The following is a 15,171-nucleotide window of genomic DNA, read 5'->3' as shown; positions in this document are numbered from 1 at the left end:
TGACAGTAGAGGGTTTTGGGTCTTCTAAATTTTGAAACATCTGTAAGATAAATATTTTGAAATCTTGTTCAATTTTGAAATTTCCATAAGATAAAACCCACATCTGCTTTGGATGAGTTGACACCATGAATACTGGCACAGGGTGTGGTAATCAGTACCCCCTATCCTCATGACCTTGGGGGCTGGCTCCGTGAACCCTACTCTATGGCCTGTCACAGGATGGGAACTGGCACACTGTGGGGATCTGCCCTGAGAAAACGCTGCCAGCTGGAGGCAGTACTCATGGGGTCACAGACAAGGCAGCTCACGCCCCAGATTTCCATCATCCAGCCAGTGCCTGGCACACAGTAGTGTCTGACAAGTATGTGCTGCTCTTTAAGTCCTGACACTGTAATTCTCAAAGTCATCCAAGTGCCCAGTACCTCAGTTTCCCTCTGAGATGAAATAAGCCCATAATTTCCGCCCTCTGATAAGCTCCACCAGTTAAACAAAACTGTTGTTAGGGAAAACCTGTAAACTCTACAAAGCATGCAGCTTTGGCCCATGACCTGGATCTATACACATAAAACAAGTCAATGAAGGGCCTGGGGATGAGGATCCAAAGAAACTTCGGTGGCTTTCTTTTGTACTATAAGGAGCTGGTACCCTGAAAGCTCCCACAGACCACAGAAGAGCATATTGAAAAATGTATAGAAAGGATAGAGCTGGGGCCACAGACACTTTGATCTGGAAAGTACTTCAGAGGGCACATCCCCACAACCCCATCAAACCTTGAACAGCAGGCTGACACCAACAATGCCCATAGAAGAAAAAAAAAAAGCAGCTGTGTTCTGCTATACAGTTGTAGTGAAGAACATTCTGGAAGGCTTGTTTTCCAGGTGAGGATTTCTTTCCTGGGATAGAGAAATTAAGGATGACAGTGCACCCAGGTGGCTCAGTTGGTTAAACATCTACCTTCAGCTCAGGTCATGATCCCGGGGTCCTAGAATCAAGCCCTGTAGCAGGCTCTCTGCTCAGTAGGAGTCTGCTTCTCCCCCGCCATCTGCCACTCCCCCTGCTTGTGCACCCTGTGTCAAATAAATAAATTAAATCTTTAAAAAAATAAAAAAAGATGATCATGTACAAGGGTGAGATCTTTTAGGACTGGTGTATAATATTTGGATGTAGCACTGGCAATACTTATCTATTTTCTACCTGATAAAAATTTGGCCATTTTTATACTGTGGCAGCTCTACCGGTTGTACGGCACAAGTCATGATTCCGATCCTGTGTACACTGAGCAGGTCCGTCATGTTTCAGAAATACCTTCAAGCGACGTTCACTTGCTCCAGAGCTGCTCTTGAGTGCCCACTAAGCAGCAAGCATGGGATAGAGGCTCTCCCAGTGCACTGGGGATACGTAGAAGCCTTTCCCCTGGAAATGAAACAAATGGAAGTCCTGAGGGTGTAATTCTCAAAAGTCTCTCAGGCTGTGCCCACCTCCAGGGCTCCGGCCCTGCCTTCCATCACAGCCATGACTCCCTGTGAGGCCAACCTAAGGAATACTTGCCAACACCTCTGAGCATGGTCTGGAGACCACAGACTCTGATCCTAAATCAGCCATGTGTGCAGCTTCAACTCTCAGGGCCTCAACTGGCCCATCTGTAGAATGGGGATAAAAAGAGTATCTCCAAGAGCCAGTAAAAGGAGGGCCCCTTGCTCTAATACCAAAAGTGATGCCTTTTATCATAAATTGTTCAGCTTCCTCCTGCAGAGGAAGGGTGGGGAAGCCACGGGCCAGGGTCCTCTCCTTAGGAAAGGTCCTCAAATCTGTCCTCAAGTCCTGCCAGGGCCTAGCTGCTCTAAACAGGTTTCCAGGCTAGGATAGGTTAACAGTGTAGGCCCACTCCTGCTCTCCCCAGAACTGTGAGCTAGTCATCCCTCCTGCTCCAGGCAGAGGCAGGAGAAAGACACCTCAATACCCCAATTAATCCTGCTCAACCTCAATGCAAGCAAAGAGCTGGGGGGAAGAGGCAGGTCTCCACCATGACTCACCTACAAACAAGGTCACTACCCACGAGACTAGTCCTGGTATGACCTGGAGGTGACCCTAAGAGAGAAGGAAGGCCCTCTCTCCACCCTAAAATCTCTTTCCCAACACTTCTCATGACTTCAGTTCTCATTACTAGAGTGAATTTCTTCAGATGCCAGAGACTTCATGAAGCTCAGGAGTTCCCTTTTAATAACCAACATTTTGAGCACTTGCGCTAGTCATGGTTTTAAACACTACACAGATTAACTGATTTAATCTCACCACAATCTATGACTTAGGTATACTTAAGCCCACATTACCAATGAGGAAAGCGGACTTAGATTAAGAAACATGCCCAAAGGTCACAATAGCTAGCAAGTAGCAAATCCAGGAACTGAATCCAGGCAGCCTGATCTTATAGCCCCTAATTTCCATCTCCACACCTTCACACAGAAAGGACCTGGCCTAGGAAAGTGGTTTACAAACCATTTGACAATGAGCCCTAGACCTGTATGGTGGTACCTTGGGAGCTACCAAAGGAGGCAGAAAGAGAAGAGGGATAAGCCTCCAACTCCCTCCTCCATCTTAACCAAAGCAGCTTTCTTACTGCCAACTTTCCACTAGAGAGAGACAGTCCAAAGGATTGGAAGAAGTTGGAGGACCAGAATCCATCTAACTTGGAGCCTTGGAAATCAAGGTTCCCTTCTTTCTTCCCTAATCCTCTTGGGCCTGGAAAAAATATGATCATGGGTGCAGAATGTAAATGGTATTGGCAGATGGCTTGGGAAATACACACACACACACACACACACACACACACTCTCTCTCTCTCTCTCTCTCTCTCTCTCTCTCAGTTTGTCCTTAGCAATATACCCAGATGGGATGATCCATGAGTGGTCTTTGGCCCCTAGTCAGCCACACCATCACACTGGACACACTGGGACATCTACCTGGTAGCTATGACCTGGGATCGGGTCTAGACTTTGTGTCAGTGGCTGTGTGGCCTGTGGCAACCTGGCTGTGCCCTATGTTGCAGGTGGCCCATCTGTAAGGGAACTGTTACAGGGGCTGCACAACACCCTCAGTCCACTCAGCCTAAGGAGAGCACGCCAGTACATCTGTCCTCTCCACCCCATGAGCAAACTCCTCAAGAGCAAGGGGGAGTATCACCCATCTCTGAGTCCTTTAGGAGGAGCCCAAGTCTACATGCACAACATCTGCTGGGCAAGCATATGTGCTAGGCTAAAGATAGCCTCCTGTAGAAGCTAACTCACAGAGGGAGCCACACAGGGCTTGGCCCAGGTGGGCCTTGGCCAGGCACTTGAGATCTGCTTCAAAGTGTAACAGACAGGTGACATCCTCAGCCTCTCCTTCCTGTCTATCCTCACCAACAACTCCCCAGGAGGACCCTTGACTGTAAATGAGTGTGGATGGACAGAGGGTCATGGCTACAGTGGAGGCTGACTCCCTCCTCTCTCCCACGGTGACCATGCAGGACAAGGCAGGACTTCTAAAGGCCTTGGGAGAGGTCAAGACCACCTTCTCCCTTCTCAGCCCACTGCTGGGAACACAGAGAATCCTGGAGCAGCGCAGACAAAATCCCTGCTCCCAACTGTTTCATCTCTCTCCCCTTTCCTGCTCCCCCCACACCTCCTGAAGCCTTCACAAACCATTCAGCTTAGGAACTCTTGATGCAGAGCTGAGTTCCTCCTCACTTTCCCACATCAAACCACACACCCCAGGCATCAAAACCTGGAGAAAGCCAGTAATATCTAGGGCTAGATGGTGACTGCACAGGGCAAAGGCGGGCACAGCCAGTTCAATGGCCCCAACACACTGTTCACAAAAACACTTCCACATCCACGTGACTCAGTCACTTCCTGGAGGGCTGAGGGTCTCCCACCCTCCACCTCAGGCCCCCCACAAGGAGTAACACTCTGACCTGCAGGGCATCCGTGCACTGTGGCAAGGCAGCTGTGTTGCACAAGATCCAGAGCACCGTTTGATTTGAAATAGAGGAATGCTGCATTGGAAGACCAATGCCACATGGATGGGGAGCCCTGTCACCCTATCTACTGCTCCCATCTCCTGACCAAGATCACCTCAATCTCATAGGAGCAAAGCTGGCATAGGAGGCAGCTCAGAGGGCCAGCCTCCCATATCCAGAGTGAAGCAGAAGCAGCCAGGGAGTAAAAGAACCCAAGATGCCTGTGACACCACTCCTTGCTACCCCCAGAGTCAGCCTTGCCCCCATGCTCACCGACATCTGCAGCACCCTCAGAGCAACCCCACCTTCCCCCTCTGATGATGCTCAGGCAAAGATGCTCAAGACACACCCCTCCTGTCCGCATGAAGGAGCCCACTCCCCCAGCTTAATCTGCTGTCCTGTTACAAGGGTTCAACAAAGCCCCCCCTCCCCCGATGGGCGCCTTTCTCTAACCCCACACCAGCAATTACTCCCAATTACACGATGTGACAAGACGAGGGGGCCGGAGCACTTAACTCAGGTCCTACATTATGCAACGTTTTTAATCCTCTTACTTAAGGTGGAAAACCGATATGGCACTCTGAGTTCATGTGAATGGCTGGAAAAATAATTCTAAGAAATAAAAACATCACCAACATATCACCTTACAGGCTCCCCAAAAGGATTAAAAGGATGCCTAGTCTGAATTTTCAAATGCCCTCTGCTGAACTCTTCTGGAGTTTTTTCAAGGCAGAGGCTCCTCAGAGAGTGACCAAGTGGGGATTCCCTGAACAAGACAGCAGTCCCTCCGTCACTCTGGTGACTTCCAACAGCTAGAGTCACAAAGTACTCCGGCTTGTGCCCACGGCCATAGCCAGGACTGCCTGACCCCACTGCTCCCCCAGAGCATGCACAGTGTAAAGGCCTGTGGTCCCCAATCCATTGCAAAACCATCCTGGGCCAAAGCGACAACCCCGCTTCATCCCTAAGATGGCTCCCACCTTACAAAACTGAGAAGGATACTCCACTGCCCTTATGGACAGACCCATAAGCCACAACAAAGACAGATTCCCAGAGCAGCTCAGGCCTTGACAAGGTAGGGCAGACCTTTTGTCCCCCATCAAAAGGTCGTTAGCACACAATGGGCTCCCCATTTTCTCCATGATGAATTCAGCTACCCATCTTCACCAGGTTGCCATACCACAATGAACTCACCAAAGGCCGCTGGACATTCCAGTTGCCACTCAGCAATAAGGGGGCAGGTGGGAAAGCAGTAGGCCCTGGCTTCTGATACCCATACCCCAGCCCAGGGCCTGGCCTTTGGATGGGAGGGAACAGCCTGACACTAGCAGGTACAATTACAGTGGCTGGGCCCATTAAACCTTGAGAATAAAGAGCTGGCCCGGTAATTACCCCTAATCCCCTTCGAGCCTTTGTCTGCTAGCAGCACTGCCATAAGCCTAATGGTGTGAGATAAGTAGCCAGACTCCCCAGCCCTCCCCAGAACTGCCTCAGGCAATCTAGGGTGGGGGCACTCAGTTCAAGCCCACCAGGATGCCATTCCTAAAAGGTTCCCTTGACAGGACCCTCCACAAAGAGCCAGATCCCCATGGCCCCCACAGGACGATGAGGCCCCTGGAGTTATAAGAAGGTGACAGCCATAGCAGCAGAAGAGGAGGGGAAAGACTGCAGATCTTGAAGAGAACTATCTTTTGGCCAGGAGGTTTGAGCAAGGAAGACCAACCGTTGGCCACCTGGATCCAATATCCATTTCGAGGCAAAGGCTTCTCAGAGACTGAGCAAGTGGGGATTCCCTGAACAAGACAGCAGTTCCTCTATCACTCTGGTGACTTCCAACAGCTAGAATCGCAAGGTCTTCCAGCTTGTGCCCACGGCCACAGCCAGGACTGCCTAAGCCCACTGCTCCCCCAGAGCATGTGTAAAGGCCAGTGCTCCCCAATCCATTGCAAAACCAAGATTCTGGTCATGCTCAAACAAAATTCCTGTATGCAAGGAACTGTGCGCAGGACATAGATAGTGATGCACAGGGATTCACCGGTCAAGTGTCTGGCCTGTCATATAGGACACAGAAGCTTCCATTCATGTTGGCCAGGCCCCTCTGCTCTTTACAACAACCCTAAGAAGCAGAGGGGACACCTATAACCTAGACACAGAGCATGCCCTTTGTCCTCTGGATGCCATGGCCCCAGGCAGCACTGCATCCTGAGGGGCAGGGATGCAGAAAGGGAAGCCCCCAGGGTACACCTCAACAAAAGACAGGTCCTACCTGCACACATTCTCCTTTTCCTGAAAACGCAGTCCCCACCCGCAAGACTACCTGTTGTTCTCTCTTTTATAAAGATATGAGTACTTATACGTGGGGTATTCTTACACTGGAAAATCATTCAGCCGTAAGAAAGGAACCACCTTCTGACACAAGCTGCAACGTGGATGAATCTGGAAAGCATCATGCTAGGAGAGAGAGTTCAGTTACAAAAGAGTGCATAATGTGTGACTTCATGGAGAGAGGCAAAGCTGTAGACAGCAGCGATCAGAGGCTGCCTAGGGCTGGCAGGGGGATGGATGGCTAAGGGATGTGGGGTTTTCCTCAGAGGTAATGGAAATGTTTTAAAACTGATTGTGGTAATGGGTGCATAATTCTGTGAATATAATAAAAGGCTCCGAATTATTTACAATAAATAAATATATAGATAAGTCTTTGCCCATTTAAAGAGGGGAGTTCCTGGGGACTTGGCCAAATTTCCCTATTTCTCCATACAAGTCAGAATTTCAAAGTTTCAGTCAAATATGCCAACTTTTAAATATCAGCAACTAATTCCAGTAATTTACAACACAGGATGAACCAAACAAACATGTCTGAAGGCACTCACATGACCCATGTGCAAGTTCTGCTGCCCTGGACTCGCCTGATCCTGTGCCCCTCTATCCCACTTCAAATCAAGCTCTGAGAGTAAGAACTGCATCATGTTCATCTCCGGCACAGTTCCTTGCATAGCCCCGGCACCTAGCACAGGGCCCGGCACACAACACATCCCCATTAAATATTGGATAAATGATTGAAAGAATTAATAGCAAAAAAAAATTTTTTTTAAAGAATTAATAGCAAAGAAACTGAGGGCAAAAAAGTTAAGTCACCTATTCAAGGTGCCCCAAGTAGTAAGGACAAAACAGAGGAGCAGCCAATTCCAGGCTCCTGGCTAATGGTACCTGTCACAGATACATATTGCTTCCCTCAGTCCCAGTCAACAACATTAATTAATAAAAAACCCTTCTTTCCTTCTGGAATTACTATCTACATTTAAAGTTTAAATTCCAGGGCCGCCCCAGTGGCGCAGAGGTTTAGCGCCGCCTGTAGCCCAGGGCATGATCCTGGAGACCCTGGATCGAGTCCCACATCAGGCTCTCTCTCTATATGATGCCTGCTTCTCCCTCTGCCTGTGTCTCTGCCTCTCTATGAATAAATAAAATATTTTTAAAAAATAAAGTTTAAATTCCAGTGTTTCAAGGTAAATTTTGCAAAGCATCCCCCAAATGACCCAATAGATGATAGCTGGCTGCAGACTCCTGCCAAGCATGACAATTGGGGATGCAAAGTCCAAGGGCTGGGTGCAAAGATGTCCAGACCTCAGCAACCCACAAAGCAAGAAGAATGGCTCTTCATAGGGACTCCCTCCAGAACCTATAAGAATTCAGTCCAGTGTTCTGAATTCTGTAACCCCCAGTAGCAAAGGTAAATGGACTCCTGACCTGAAGCTACTGCCCCAGGGGCCAAATATTCAGCTACACGTGGTGATTAGCTCATGAGGCCAAAGCACAAGAGCTAGACTTCCAGATGAACATAGCAGCTCGAATACTGCCTAAATTAGTTATCTACTGGCACATGACAACATTCCAAAGCTGCAAAAAAGGTGTTTGTTGGAATTACAACTTCATTTCAAAGCTCTAACGGGAAAAATTGAGCTCTTCCCATCTATGTGGTTGTTGGCATAATTCAGTTACTTGCAGCCTGCCGAAATGGGGGTTTCTTGCTGGCATTCAGCCAGAAGCCATTCTCAGTTCCTAGCTAGTTGACTGGAGACTGCCCTCAGTTTCTTGCCATGTGGGCCTCCCTCATATCTTCATCCAAACCAGCCAGGAAGAGAGCTTCTAGCAAAGCTGACGTTCACAAGCTCATGTAAGGCATCGTGGAAGCGATATCACCTCTGCCACATTCCATTAGTTGGAAGGATGTCACAGGTTCTGATCACACTCAAGACAGGAGGGAATTATAAAAGGGCACAAGTACAAGGAGGAAAGGATCACTGGGGGTCAACTTATAGTGTCCCCAAACACAAAGTAAAGAATTTTTTATTTGCATAAATTAGAATTATTTCCTTCATAAGTCCAAAATGACCAAGAGAGAGGCAAAGAAAACAATAGTAGATGAGAGATGTCAACACTGTTTTGCAAGCCAGCAAGTAAATGGATGAGAGACGCAGACTTAGGCTCCAGCATTTTGCAGTCTGCTAACCCTGCACTGGGCCAGCCTTCAAGAAGCAAGCTGCTGTGTTCCAGAAGCTCAGAAGTTCAAGCGAATTAGAGGCAATGGTGCCTCTGAAAGCAGAGGTACAGCTGGGATGGAAAACAGACCTTCATGAAGAGAGTCTTCAGAAGGAGTGGGTGAGACCTCCACCCCTGGATGTTTTCATCAATCCTCATCATCCATTATTATTTCTCTCCCAAACTTGCAGGAGACAGTAGGTCTCTCCTCTGGACTCAAGGACAACAAAGCAAAACTCAGAAGTGGTGGGGTGCCATTCTATGAAAATTGATATATTCAACAGCAAAATCCCCCCCATCCCTTTCCACCTTGTGGCTCCGAGAGTTACAGGTGCCATGCTGGAACATTCCTCCCTGAAACTACCCAGCCCCTGAAAACACTCCTCAAGATACCATTATTTGAGAGTCCCCAGGTGGCTCTTATCCAATCACACTACAGGGAAGCCCATTTGTCAACAAGTCCCACCCATATCCAGAGAACTTCCAACCAGGACGTCAGTGCCCTCCTGTAAGTATAAACCAAGAAGCACCAGACATTGATAAGAGCCTCCAACATACAAAAAACAGAAACAAAAACAGGAATATAACCAAGAGGAAACAAAAATAATCCAGGGAAAAGACACAATACAGAGAAGGAAAAGTCCAGGCAAAACTATAATACCTTCAGTGAGTAAGACAACACAAAGAATGTATAAAATAGGAATTGAAAAGTGCAAAGAAGGGGCACCTACCTGGGTGGCTCAATGGTTGAGCATCTGCCTTCATCTCAGGTCATGATCCCAGGGTCCTGGGATCGAGTCCCACATCAGGCTCCCTGCATGGAGCCTGCTTCTCCCTCTGCCTGTGTCTCTGCCTCTCTCTATATGTCTCTGATGAATAAGTAAAATCTAAAAAAAAAGGGGGGGGGGCAGCCCAGGTGGCTCAGCAGTTTAGTGCTGCCTTCAGCCCAGGGCATGATCCTGTAGTCTCGGGATCAAGTCCCACGTCAGGCTCTCTGCATGGAGCCTGCTTCTCCCTCTGCCTGTGTCTGTCTCTCTCTCTCTCCCCCTGTGTGTGTGTCTTCATGAATAAATAAATAATATCTTTAAAAAAAAAGGAAAAGTCCAAAGAGAAACAAAGAACAGAAAAGAGCCCTAAGAAATAAAAAACTGGAAAGTAAGAGTTGAAAACTTCAATAGAAGTTTGTAGGATAAAGTTGCAAACATAGTCTGGAATAGCAGTTCCAAAAGTATGGTCCGCAGACATCTAAGGGCTCCAGAGACCCTTTTCAGAAGGTCCATGAAGCCAGAATTGTTTTTACAATAACACTAAGCCATTACTTGCCTCCTCCACAGCGTTGACATTTGTGCTGATGGTGCTACGGCAACCGTGGGCACAGGTCTTAATGCCATAACAAAAGGCAAGGCCGTGGCAGCAAAGTGTACCAGGAGTCACTATATTCTTCAGCATGATGTCCCCACAGGTAAAAATAAATGTCGAGAAATTGTTTCTCAAAAATGAAGAAAGTCAGCCTCGCAGTGCAAGGAAAACAACCAGTAACATTCCTTCCTAACAAAATTTGACCTCTCAAGCAAAATTAGAATTTTAGGTAATTTACCCACTGTCCTCAGCCTGAGAACATACTTTTCTATTCAGAATGGTAGTGGTATTTACCCATCTAAATGTTTGATATAATATAAAGAAACATATCAATATTGAACAGATTTGTATAACGCAGTGAACCAATATTTGCCAAAGATCAAACAGTGATGTTACAAAATCAGGCAGAGGTAAAATCCACTCAAAGCATAAGACAGACCAATGGCTTTTAATCTAACCAAGAACAAAAAGTTCACTGATCAAGTTTCAGATTCCACACTGAAACTAATCATTAAGAATTTACCATTGTAGAGTTCTGGTATAACATCAAAGCAGAGAACCCATGATTGTATAAAAGGGCAGTAAAAATACTCTTCCTTTTTCCAACTACACATCTGAAGCAAACTAGATTCTCTTCATAGACTTCAATCAAAACAGCGCATCAAAACAGATCATGTGCAGAAAAAGGTGAGAATATAGCCATCCCTATGAATCCATGCATTACAAAGAGTAGCAAAAATATAAAACACTGTCACATTTTTCACTAAATTTTTGCTTTGAAAATATATATACTTTCGTAAATTATGCTCTATATGTTCACATGGAGTGGGTTTGTTATTTTTCATGAGTTATTCTTTAAATCTCTGTTTTTAATTTCTAATATGGTGAATTGCAACAGGTATCATCTACATCAACAAAGGCTCCTTGAAATTCTCAGTGATCTTTAAGGGTGTGAATAGATCCTGAGGCTAGAAAGGGACCTGAGGCCAAAAGGTCTGAGGACTGCTACACCAGAAAGAAAAGCAACAAAAAAGATGGACATTAGGAGAAAAGGTTAGAGGATCCATTCAGGAGGCTCAGCCAAAAAAAAAAAAAAAAGCAATTCCAGAAAGGAAAAAATGAATGGAAGGTGGAAATTTTTATCAGATTCATAATGTAAGGCAAATCCCTAGAGTTGAATATAAGTACCCACCAAGTGCCAGAAACAATGCATTTTTTAAAAATTCATATTAAGCAATGGAAATGTGACATTTTGGTACTCCAGGGACAAAGGGACGATCCTCAAATCTTCTGGGCAGTGAAGAGAAGGTGGGCAGAAGCAAGGAGTGTGCGGAAACAGTCACATTCTGAGGACTGGGACACAGAATGGCATCTGACCTGTCAGGTAATGGACAAGTTTCTAAGGGAAAAGCACGTTCTCCAAATTTGCAAGGGAAATCAATTTCAACCTAGACTTCAATATTCAGCCCAAATATCAATAAAGTATGAAAGTCTAACAGAGATATTTTCATCTGTGGTGTATGTCAAAATTTTTGCATCCCATATGCCCTTTCTCAGGAAGGTACGCTCCTGGAAGGTGAGATTCAACATAGAAAGAGTGAGGCGTGGAACTCAGGAAGGAGGTGATCCAGCAGGGCAATGGTGAAGCGGGGACTCAGTGTAGTGGCAGTGCCCAGGGATCAACCATCCAGACTGGGGGAGAAAGAAACAGAATACTACCTGATGCCTTTGAACACATTCAGGAAATATTTCTGGTTTAGTCAGAGTACTGGAGGATAAATAGCAATAGAAAACTGCGCCAATGAAAAGCAAGTTGGTTGCTACGTCCTAATTCCAGGGAAAACAAAAAGTCTATCAGAAAAAAAAGTGATCACAGGATGCTACATGAATGGTGACCTCACTGTGGGTGTTTACACAGTGAGAACCCGGGCGCTGCCGTGCTCTGGCAAGGCTGGCAAAGACTGGGAAAGCCGAGGCTATTCTTATCTCTTTAAATCACAAGAGAAGCGATCTAGGAAACCTGGATCCCCCGTGTCTCGTAACTGAAAGTCAAAAAATAATGACAACTGAAAAATCAAGAAAAAGGTAGTATAATCATATCATCCAGAAATGTGGTTAATACTGAAACAGACAACTGGAAGACTGAGAACCAGTCACCTCCAGGAAGCAGAAAGCATGGGTGGGAGGCATGCGGCACTAGGCGGCTGCTTTTCATTATAAGCTTATTACCACTTGGCTATGAATATGTATTCCTTTGATAAAAATAAAAGTTAAATTAAAAACTATCCAGGCACCCAAAGAGCCAAATTCCCTCCTCACAGTCTCAGCCTCTAATAAACATTCCTTGAATTTTTATTTGCCTCTACCCCTTAACTATGGGGCCAGTTGTGAGTGGCCAGCCTGGCATCATTGTGGGGGTGGGGGGGGTACAAGAATTTCGGGTCCCACCATCCACATGTGTTACCCACCTCTCCTGTGGCAGATACGGAAGCTACCCCAATGAGCCCTGTCATTGTCATCACCAGTCACTGGATACTAGTACAGGGTCTGGCTCCCAAGAGGTGACTCATAAGCCTTAAGCACTGTATCAGCCATGAAAGCCAGGAGCCATCATTCCCCTCCTTGTTCCAGATGAGACAATGCTCAGACAGGCTAAGGCTGGGCCTACTCCCCGGGCTCCTTAGCTGCAGAGCCGGGATGTGAATCCAGATGCTCAGTGCATCTCTCAAACCCACACTGCTCTTCCACACTAGCTGTAGCCCCTTTCCATATGGCTTCCACACCCTCATTCCCCAAACCTCAGGGTCACCTGCTCCCATCAGGAGACTTTTACATGTCTGTCCGTCATCCCAGATACCCTCAATTACTCGCATATGTTTGAGAGAGAAAGCTGACACGTACCACTGGAGCATCACTGCAGCAGAAAAGGAGGCGTGACAAGCATTATCACACTTCACCTGGGAGACGAGGAAGCTTAGACAGGGAGAAGAAGGGGACTGTCTCAAATCACAAAGCAGGCAACCAAGTGGCCTGATTCACCTTAGGGCATCCCTTCGGCTCTACCCCAGGTAGCTCTTTTCCTTGCCCTCATTCATGCTTTGGGGTTGGCCCATTTGTAAGAATGAAGAACCATTCATTGGTCTCCAAAGTCCAGCTGTGAGCTTACTCTTCAGTGGCAACAGTGGCGAGTGGACACCAACAGACACCATAATACATGGTGCTTGGTTCCAGTAGAGAGGAGAGTCCCACCATGGTGGGGTTTAGTTGCAGGGGGGCATGGCTCAGGTCCAGGTGCCAACACACTCAGGCTTGAGAAGTCTGTTCCTGGGAAGCCCAAGAGGACAAAGACATGCCAAGATGCCAAAGTGACCCATAGGCTTTAAGGGAAATACTTGGCTTTCCAGAGAGGCCCAGAGCTATTCCTGAGGACCCAAGTGGAGCCAGGACATGGGGAGCACATAGAGTGTGAACAGCATCCCTGTGGCAATTATTACATCATTTCTCCTCCAAGCTCCCATACAAGCCAGCCCAGCTGTACAATGAAGTATCCCTTTAACATCTGTTAGATTGAACTGTCTAATCAAAACTATAATGAGATACCACCTCACACCAGTCAGAATGGCTAAAATGAGTAAATCAGAAAACGACAGATGTTGGCAAAGATGCAGAGAAAGGGGAACCCTCTTGCACTGTTGGTGGGAATGCAGGCTGGTGCAGCCACTCTGGAAAACAGTGTGGAGATTCCTCAAAAAGTTGAAAATAGAGATATCCTATGACCCAGCAATTGCACTCCTGGGTATTTACCCTAAAGAGTGATCCAAATGGGCACCTGCATCCCAATGTTTATAGCAGCAATGTCCACTAGAGACAAACTATGGAAAGAGCCCAGATGTCCATCGACAGATGAATGGATAATGAAGATTCGGTATAAATACATAGTGGAATACTACTTAGCCATCAAAAAAATCTTGCCATTTTCAACAATGTGGATGGAACCAGAGGGTATTATGCTAAGCAAAATGAGTCAATCAGAGAAAGATAATTATCATATGATCTCACTCCTATGTGGAATTAAAGCATCAAAATAGAGGATCATAGGGGAAGGGTGGGAAAAATAAGACGAAATCAGAGAGGGAAACAAATGACGAGACCCTTAATTATAGGAAACAAACTGAGGGTCCCTGGAGGGGAGGGGGTGGGGGGAGGGAGTAACTGGGTGTTGGACATTGAGGGCATGCAATATAATGAGCCCTGGGTGTTATATAAGACTGATGAATCACTGACCTCTGCCTCTGAAACCAATAATACCTTATATGTTAATTAATTGAATTTAAGTAAAATTTTAAAGAATAAAAATAATTTTTAAGAAAGATTGAGGGCAGCCCAGGTGGCTCAGTACCGCCTTCAGCCCAGGGTGTGATCCTGGAGACCCGGGATCAAGTCCCATGTCGGGCTCCCTGGATTGAGCCTCCTTCTCCCTCTGTCTGTGTCTCTGCCTCTCTCTCTCTCTTTCTCTCTTTCTCTGTGTCTCTCATGAATAAATAAAATCTTTTAAAAAAATAGAAAAATAAAAAATAAAAAATAAATTTAAAAGATTGAACTGTGCTAGAAACATCCCAAGAGCCTTTCCTGATGCTGAACACAAGTCACTTACAGGGCTGGGCATGGAGTGGACACTGGTGGATCCCTGCTGAATGAATATGCAAACCTGCAAGGCTCTGTGTGGCAGCAAGCAGGCTCTGTCCACATTGTAAAAGGTTCTAGCTTCTTAAGCAAGGAAGTGGTTCCATGGATGCCCAGACTCACCCCATGAGTCTTCTTTCACTCTACCAAAGGCATGAATGGTCAGTTCTCAGACCCAAGGGAGTTCTATAAAGAATCTCTCATTTGGTGATCTCTCAATCACCAAAGCCCATGTGCTTCTCTCTCTAGACCATCACTTGTCAAGTGTGGTCCCCCAGTCAACAGCTGCAGCATCACCTATGAACTTGTTAAAAATGTGCATTTCCAAGACCCACCCCAGACCTAATAAATCAGAAATTCTGAAGGTGGGTGGGAGCTGGAAATCTGTCTTAACAAGCTCTGCAGGTGATTTGGAAGCACGACGGTTTGAGAATCTGCTCTGGACAAAAACCCGCCCACAAACTCTGTACAAAGCAGGCTTCTTCCTCTGAATCAGAAAAAAAAAAAAAAAAAAAAAAAAACCCACACATAAAACTGATGTCCTAAATGACTCATTATTAGGATATCAAACTGCTCCAAAATCATTTATTCAG

At 46.4% G+C, this 15,171-nt stretch overlaps 1 long non-coding RNA gene across 2 annotated transcripts in view; it reads right to left on the bottom strand.

Annotated features, from left to right (window-relative positions):
- Window positions 1–15,171, bottom strand: part of LOC140641359 (uncharacterized) — a 267,792-nt gene that overhangs the window by 180,464 nt on the left and 72,157 nt on the right. Inside the window, exon 1 of one of the 2 annotated variants that reach the window (XR_012037893.1) lies at window positions 1,195–1,400. The exons of the other annotated variant lie outside the window; for it this stretch is intronic. This is a non-coding gene — a long non-coding RNA (uncharacterized lncRNA). Of the gene's footprint in view, window positions 1–1,194; window positions 1,401–15,171 lie in introns of those variants that run through there. 2 annotated transcript variants of the gene reach the window in all.

Source organism: Canis lupus, chromosome 10 (genome assembly GCF_048164855.1).
Source record: "Canis lupus baileyi chromosome 10, mCanLup2.hap1, whole genome shotgun sequence".
NCBI classification, from domain to species: domain Eukaryota; kingdom Metazoa; phylum Chordata; class Mammalia; order Carnivora; family Canidae; genus Canis; species Canis lupus.
The sequence above is the reverse complement of the archived record's forward strand: the minus strand, read 5'-3'. Positions and strand labels throughout refer to the sequence as shown.